The sequence below is a fragment of the Pan paniscus genome, chromosome 21 (genome assembly GCF_029289425.2).
Source record: "Pan paniscus chromosome 21, NHGRI_mPanPan1-v2.0_pri, whole genome shotgun sequence".
In the NCBI taxonomy this organism is placed as follows: Eukaryota; Metazoa; Chordata; class Mammalia; order Primates; family Hominidae; genus Pan; species Pan paniscus.
This window is the reverse complement of record NC_073270.2, coordinates 55,096,132-55,104,684: the sequence shown is the minus strand read 5'-3', so window position 1 is coordinate 55,104,684 and position 8,553 is coordinate 55,096,132. Positions and strand designations below refer to the sequence as shown.

Sequence of the window (8,553 nt, the reverse complement as noted above, 5' to 3'; positions counted from 1 at the left end):
ACTCTAGCAAGTTGAACCATTTATTATCTCATGGTTTTTGTGGGTCAGGAATTCAGGAGCATCTTTAGCTTAGTGGTTCTGGCTAGGGGTCTCTCACAAGGTTGCAATCAAGACACCAGCTGCAGTCCTCTGCTTGACTGGGATGGAAGACCTGCCTCTAAGTTGGCTGAGGAGGCCTCAGTTCCTTACTGGCTGTTGGCAGGAGGCCTCAGTTGCTCACCAGGTGGACTTCTCCATAGGGCTCTTGAATATCCTCACAGCATGGAAGCTGGCATCCCCCAGGGGCAGAGGTCCAAGAGAGAGGGGTAAGGAGAAAGGCACAATGCGTCTTGTGGCCTAGTCTCAGAAATCAGAAACCATCACTCGCACCAAATTCTATTTGTTAGCAGTGAGTCACCAAATCTGGTTCACACTTAGAGAGAGGTAATTCTACCTCTTGGGGAAAAAGGATCAAATATTTTGTGGACATATTTTAAAATCATTACCTTTCAAAAGCCCATTGAGTGAAAAGGGTAGTTTCCAGACTTTAGGATTTCATAGCCCAGTAAAAAAAAAAATTTATTCTTATTTGTCTAGAGATGTGGTCTCACTCTGACACCCAGGCTGGGGAACAGTGGTGCAGTCTTAGCTCACTGCAGCCTCGAAATCCTGGACTCAAGCCACCCTTTTGCCTCAGCCTTCCAAGTAGCTGGGACTACAAGTGCCTACCATCATGCCCAGATAATTTTTTATTCAGCTTAGGGAAGTGTATAAGCCTTGCTGACATTTTATTTTGCCAAGTAAAGATGTGGAAAAAATGACTATCATGTACTATGTATTATCTTAGTAAAACAAAGGATATATCAAACTCATAAAATATACAACCTCAGAATAAAGACCATCCTGAAAAAAACAAAACTTCTATTCTTTCTTTCTTTCTGTCTTTCTCTCTCTCTCTCTTTCTCTCTCTCTCTCTCTCTCTTGCTCTCTCTCTCTCTCTCTCTTTCTTTCTTTCTTCTTTCTTTCTTGAGACTGAGTTTTGCTCTGTCGCCCAGGCTGCAGTGCAGTGGCATGGTCTCGGCTCACTGCAATCTCTGTCTCCCAGGTTCAAGCAATTCTCCTGCCTCCTGTAGCTGGGATTACAAGCACCCGCCACCACACCTGGCTAATTTTTGTATTTTTGGTAGAGAGGGGGTTTCACCATGTTGGCCAGGCTGGTCTCAAACTCCCGGCCTCAGGTGATCCGCCCGCCTTGCTCTCCCAAAGTGCTGGGATTACAGGCATGAGCCAACACACCCGGCCTTATTATGTTTTTTAATAGATCAAACCTTCTCAAATTCAGCACTACTGACATTTAGGGCCAGCTGTTGCTCTGTTGTGGGGTCTGCCCTGGGCACTGCAGGGTGTTTAGCAACATCTCTGACCTCTACTCACCAGATGCCAGTAATACCTCCCCCCAGTTGCAACAACCAAAAATGTCTCCAGAAATTGCTAGATGTCCCCTGGGGGACATCACCTCCAGTTGAGAAGAGGCACAAAATCTCAACTCCAAAAGATGCAATGAAAAGTGAAATTTCCCTTACACCCCTGGACCCCTGTCCCCCTGTCCCTAGAGGCCACCAGTTTCTCACGTATCCTTCCAGAGATCATTTTTGCAAACACACACACACACACACACACATACATATAACCGATGTGTAGCGTGCGTGTGTTGTTTTGTTTTGCTTTGTTTTATTTTACCCCATACAAATAGTAAGAGTGCCATATACACTGCTCTGCATCTTGCTTTTTTCATTTAATGTATCTTGGAAATCATTCTGTATTAATACACGAAGAGCCTCCTCATTCTTTCATAAGCCTATGTTGTGTTCTATTATACATGGTAATTGCCAGTCTCCTACTCCTGAACGTTCAAGTTGCTTTCAACTTTTGCTATAACAAACAGTGCTGAAATGAATGGCCTGTCAGCCGTTCCTCTGGGCTCTGCCTTCAAAATAGATCTGGGATCTGCATTTCTTGCTCCTCCACTGCTGCAGCTTGGGGCCAGGCCACCATTGTTTATTGCCTTCATATTGTACCACGTCCAGACCAGCTTCCCTATTTCTGCCCTTGATCTTTCAGGTTCTTCTCAACATAATGGCCAGAGGTGTCCTGTCAAGCTGTCAGTCTGATCATGTCACTTTGCCATCAAAACCTTCCAAAGGCTTTCTGTCACATGTTAAGTAAAGTCCAAAGTCCCTGGCTTGGTCTGCAAATACTTACATCCACTGGCTCCTGCATGCTTCTCTATTTCATCTCCCACAGCTCTCACCCAAGGGTGCCTGCTCTAACATCCCGGTCTCCCCACTCTTTCTCAGACACACCCACAGTGGACCCACCTAATGAAGTAGCCACATTCTGATCCCCTTCCAGTCCCCTCTGCCCTCTTTAATCTGTGTATAGAGCATTGAGATGACTGGCCCAAGATCACCCAGCTAGGAAGGGGCAAAACTGAATTTTTTTTTTTTTTTTTTTTTGAGACAGAGTCCCGCTCTGTTGCCCAAGCTGGAGTGCAGTGGTGTGATCTCGGCTCACTGCAATCTCCGCCTCCCGGATTCAAGCAATTCTCCTGCCTCGGTAGCTGGGATTACAGGCATGCGCCATCATGCCCAGCTAATTTTTGTACTTTTAGTAGAGATGGGATTTCGCCATGTTGGCCAGGCTAATCTCAAACTCCTGACCTCAAGTGATCTGCCCACCTTGGCCTCCCAAAGTGCTGGGATTACAGGCGTGAGCCACTGCACCCAGCCAAAACTGGGGTTTTAACTCAAACCTATCTGATTTTACCAGTTTACTACCTCTACCAAAAAGATCAAGCATGATAATTCATGAGGCTGGCTGTGCAGGGTTTAAGAAAGATGGGGCTGGAACTCAATTGCCTGAGTTCAAAATCCTAACTGCTCCACTTACTGGCTATTGGCACCGAGGGGGTCTTTAGCATCCTTGCTTCAATGTCCCCATCTGCAAAATGAGACTAATTCACTTTAGCAACCGTTAGGTTTTAAGCCCCTCAGGACCAGTAACAGGATAAGGAGATCCAGGCAGTAATGTACACATGCAGGAGGTTGGATCCTATCTTTACTTGAAATGTTGATATTTTGTTTATGGGTTTGGGGCATTATTTTTTATTTTTTAAAATATTACAGACAGGGTACAGTGGCTCATGCCTATAATCCCAACACTTTGGAGGCCAAAGCAAGGGGATCACTTGAGCCCAGGAGTTGCCAAGACCAGCCTGGGCAACGTGGTGAAATCCCATCTCTATAAGAAATACAAAAATTAGGCTGGGCGCCGTGTCTCACGCCTGTAATTCCAGCACTTTGGGAGGCCGAGGTGGGCAGATCACGAGGTCAAGAGATTGTGGCCATCCTGGCCAACGTGGTGAAACCCCATCTCTACTAAAAACACAAAAATTAGCTGGACGTAGTGGTGCACGCCTGTAGTCCCAGCTACTCGGGAAGCTGAGGCAGGAGAATCGCTTGAACCCAGGAGGCAGAGGTTGCAGTGAGCTGAGATCGCGCCACTGTACTCCAGCCTGGTGAAAGAGTGAGACTGTTGTCTCAAAAAAAAAATTAGCCAGGTGTGGTGGCGTGTGCCTGTAGTCTCAGCTACTTGGGAGGCTGAGGCAAGAGGATCTTTTGAGCCTAGGAGTTCAAGGCTGCAGTGAGCCATGATCACACCACTGCACTTCAGCATGGGTGACAGATCGAGACCCTGTCCCAGAAAAAAAAAGGCAGTAAAATGTTCCTTATTTCGATTTCTGAGGTTGTGGGTGTGTGTGTGAACATGATATGTGACATGGCATGATTCCTGAGTTTTTGGTACCCCCTTAAGTCTTGCATATTTTGATATTTTGGAGATGAAGCACTCAGCAAAGCAAATCCCTGCCTTCAAGAGACACACACCCCAGTGGGGGAGGCTGCCAATAAACAGATAAAAATATATGACACTTCTGGTGCTAAGAAGAAAAATGAAGTTGGGTAAAGAGACAGAGACATGGGGCTAAGAATAGTACCCCTCACACAAGAGTTGGTGTAAAGATTAAAAGAAATAATCCATGCGAAGGGCCTCGTACAGAGGCTGGCACCATATGTGCTATGGAAACATTGGCCACCGATGTGATTTCCATGCTGGGCTCGAGGTTCAAGACTCCGGAGCTCTGCCCCCCAGGAGCTTTCAGCATGGGGTAGCGTTTCATGAACTGTGTATCAGGACCCACTGGGGCAGCAGCTCTCAAACTCTGTGTGCCATGGACCCTCTCACAAATCCAGTGAAACCCACAGACCCCCTTCTCAGACTCAGAATAATATTTAAATGCCAATACATAAGGGTTTTTTTTCCTCACGCTCCTTTTTTTTTCTTTTTTTTTTTTTTTAAAGAGACAGGGTCTCACTCTGTCACCCAGGCAGGAGTGCAGTGGCATGATCACGGCTCACTGCAGTCTCGGTCTTTCTGGTCAAGCGATCCTCCCACCTCAGCCTCCCAGGTAGCAGGGACTACAGGGGCTTGCCACCACACCCAGTTATTTTTTAAAAGACGGGGTCTCTTATCATTTTGTGTAGAAACAGGGTCTCACTATGTTGCCCAAGCTGCTCTCCGAACTCCTGGCCTCAAGCAATTTTCCTGCCTCGGCCTCCCAAGTGCTGGGATTATGGGTGTGAGCCACTGCACTTAGCCAAATACATAGGTTTACAAAAGAAACCTACTGAAATGCAATTTTCAAAATATTTTAGATGTGTGATGTAGTAATACAAGTGCTTCTTTATTAACAAATTAAATAACAAGATCGGGCCAGGCCTGGTGCTCACACCTGTAATCCTAGCACTTTGGGAGGCTGAGGCAGGAGGATCACTTGAGGCCAGGAATTCAAGGCTCCAGTGAGCTATGACTGAGCCACTGAACTCCAGCCTGGATGACACAGCGAGACCCTGTCTCAAATAAATAAAAAGTTCCAGCAATAAGTATAGTAACGACCACAATTTTGAGGTTGTGAAGATCATAAATGTTATTTTGAGACATCTGCAACAAACATAATGAGATACAAAACAATCTGTGATTTTTCTTCTAGAGACAAGATCTTACTCTGTCGCTCCAGCTGAAGTGCAATGGCGTGATCATAGTTCACTGCAGCCTTGAACTCCTGGGCTCAAACGATCCTCCCACCTCAGCCTCCTGAGTAGCTGGGACTGCAGGTGCATGCCACCACTCCCAGCCTGTGATTTTTGTGTGTGTGAAACATAATTACTATGAAACATATTACTATGATTTGTTGCCTATATTCATACCTAAAGGAAGTGCTGTATTTCAACTAGAGGTCAGTGAAAATAAAATTATATCGTTTTGTTCTATACAAGTTTGTAGACCCAGATTATGAACTCCTGCATTTGGGGGTTTTGACATATTTCATGGGTCATGACTAGCAATTTTGTAATGAAAGAATAAAATAGACTGGAGTAGAATAAACTAGAATCGAATCGAAGTCAGCATGCATTGCTCATAAAAGGTAAGTACAGATTCATGAAACTTTCATGTCAATTGTGTGTGCATGTGTGTGTGTTACAGGTCATGCTGCAAAATATACTTCTTCCTGCAACTTAACAGTCAAAAATATCTGAAACACAATGGTGTACAGGCACACAGGCCCAGCTCAGCCACTGCCACATTGCAGGCACCCGCAAACATCCCTGTCCTTCCCTCTGATCCCTGTCAGCCTTGGCTTGGTCCCTGTCTGCTCTCCTGCCCATGCACAAGTATGCACATCACATTCAAGCTTATAAAAGGCCACGTTGTCTGTGACTGCACAGCTTTCCCCCCTCCTTGGGGAGAGGAGCAGGTGTGGCAATGCCCATGTCCTGAGCTCATCGCCTGTTTGAGGACCTATCCCTCCTGATGACCACATGGCCCCACAGCAAATATTAGGAGAGCCAACTGGTGGCATGTCTGAAGGTGCCAGGCTGCAAAGGGTTGGGGCTAATGAAACCACCTCTGATGAGACACTGTAGGGAACTAAGGCAGGGCAGATGTTTCTGTGCTTTTCTGTACATGTGTGCATTCTTATTCCCAATCCTAGCTATTGAAGGGGATAGCCTGGGAGAGGGAACGTGAATCACAAGAACAAACTTCTAAAGGAATCTACTCTCCAGTCTCCCGAGTACAAAGGAGTTTGACATTCTGCAGATAGGAGGTGAATGAACTAATGATTGCACTCAGATGTGTGGGCAATTAACTCTGTACTAATAAGCAGGAAATTGGTAAAGGGAAAAGATAAGCTTTGTGTCAGGGGTGGGCGGGGGGATGGGGAGCCAAGCTGCAGCTCAGCCTAGTGGTTCAGAATAGAAACTTTGGGGTCTGAAACATCTGAGTTCAGATCCTGGCTACCCCACTTCTTCGGTGTGTGATTTAGGGCCAGTCATTGTCTCTCTCTGCACCTTGATTTTCTAGTCTGTCAAATGGGGAAATAATAGCATCTACCTCAAAGGGCTGCTGCTGAGGCTTCGATGGAAGGATGTGAAGTGCTTATGAACAGGCATTGAGTGAGTGTTCAATAGCGGTAGCTCTCATCCTAACCATCTCTATTATCCCACTGCAGCCTGGGGCCTAGCTATGTTCCTTAATGGGTATCTATGCCAGGTGCTGTGGCTCACACCTGTAATCCCAGCACTCTGGGAGGCCGAGGTGGGTGGATCACCTGAGGTCAGGAGTTCGAGACCAGACTGGCCAACATGGTGAAACCCGTCTCTACTAATAATACAAAAATTAGCCAGGCATGGTGGCACATGCATGTAATCCCAGCTACTTGGGAGGCTGAGGCAGGAGAATCGCTTGAACCCGGGAGGCGGAGGTTGCAGTGAGCCGAGATTGTGCCATTGCACTCCACCCTGGGTGACAAGAGCAAGACTCTGTCTCAGAAAAAAAAGGGGGGCGGGGAATCTATTGTTCAGGCTCAGCATCTCACAGTGCCAGAAATAACAAAGAACATATAATCAAACCAGTTAACATTTACTCAGAATCTACTGGGTGCCAGACACTGCTCCAAGCACTAATTAGCATTTGCTAATTTCTTAGCAACAACCGTATGAAATACAACCTATGAAGTCATCATCAAAGGAGTCATCATGAAATTATTATCATCAATGACACTGTGAAATTACCACAATATTTAGTTTACAGATGAAAAACTGTATTCATTACCTATTGCTGTGTAACAAATTATCCCAACACTTAGCAGCTTAAAACAACAATCGTCACTTACATTTCACACGGTTTCTGTGGCTCAGGTATTTGAGAGTGGCTTAGCTGGACGGTTCCTGTACAGACTCTTGCGAAGTTGCAGTCAAGACAGACGTCAGCCGGCGCCAGGCACAGTGGCTCATGCCTGTAATCCCAGCACTTTGGGAGGCTGAGGCAGGAGGATCACTTGAGGCCAGGAGTTTGAGACCAACCTGGGCAACATAGTGAGACCCTGTCTCTACAAAAATAAAAATAAAACTAGACAGGCATGGTGGTACACGCCCGGAGTCCCAGCTACTTGGAAGGCTGAGGTGGGAGGATAGCTTGAGCCCAGGAGCTGAATAATATTCCATTGTTAGAATATCCTTTATTATCTAGCTGTGGAAGTCACACACACTGTCACTTCCAAAATACCCTGTTGGTCCCACAGGTCAGCCCTATTCACTGCCAAAGAGGGCCACACAAAAGAGTGAGCGCTGGAAGGTGAGAGTCATTGGAGCCATCTTGGAGCCCAGCTATCACAGAGCCAAGGCCCAAGAGGTTTTGTGATTTACCTAAGGTCATGCAGCAGGCCAGGGACAGCCCCAGGATTTGAGCCCAGATTGTGTAACACCAGTGTGACGTGTGACCACCCTACTGTAGGTGATAACTACAGAGGTATCACCACCCCTCTGTCCACACCTCGGCATGGCTTCCGCCGGTAAAGGAAGAGGTACCTGGAGAAGTGGAGACCCCCTGGACAGGTTAGAAGGCCTGGAGTAGAGTCTCAATTCTTTGTTTGTTTGTTTGTTTGTTTGTTTGTGATAGAGTCTCGCTGTGTCACCCAGGCTGGAGTGCAGTGGCTCGATCTCGGCTCACTGCAACCTCCATCACCCAGGTTCATGTGATTCTCCTGCCTCAGCTTCCCAAGTAGCTGGGACTACATTGCACGCCACCATGCCTAGCTAACTGTTGTATTTTTTATTTTAGTAGAAACAGGGTCTCACCATGTTGCCCAGGCTGGTCTCAAACTCCTGGGCTCAAGCGATCTACCTGCCTCAGCCTCTCAAAGTACTGAGATTACAGGCGTGGGCCACTGCACCCAGTGGAGTCTCAGTTCTGGCACTAATTCACCATGTGACCTTGGGCAAGGCACAGCCCATCTCCAGTCCTCAGGCTTTTTTTGTTGTTGTCAGGCAGAGGCAATAATAGCTACTTCCCACATTTGAGGTAAATAAAGAGAATGAATGCATCATATAAAGCTTAGTCCACAGACCGATATGCAGAAATAATACATTAACTTCTACGTTTTTTAAAAAAAAGTTT

The 8,553-nt window shown here is 46.5% G+C and overlaps 1 protein-coding gene across 2 annotated transcripts in view; it reads left to right on the top strand.

Moving 5' to 3' along the window:
• Positions 1 to 8,553, top strand: part of KCNB1 (potassium voltage-gated channel subfamily B member 1) — a 185,192-nt gene that overhangs the window by 120,369 nt on the left and 56,270 nt on the right. The window contains exon 4 of one of the 2 annotated variants that reach the window (XR_004668321.3): positions 5,087 to 5,592. The exons of the other annotated variant lie outside the window; for it this stretch is intronic. The gene's annotated coding sequence lies outside the window, so the exon portion shown is untranslated. Of the gene's footprint in view, positions 1 to 5,086; positions 5,593 to 8,553 lie in introns of those variants that run through there. 2 annotated transcript variants of the gene reach the window in all.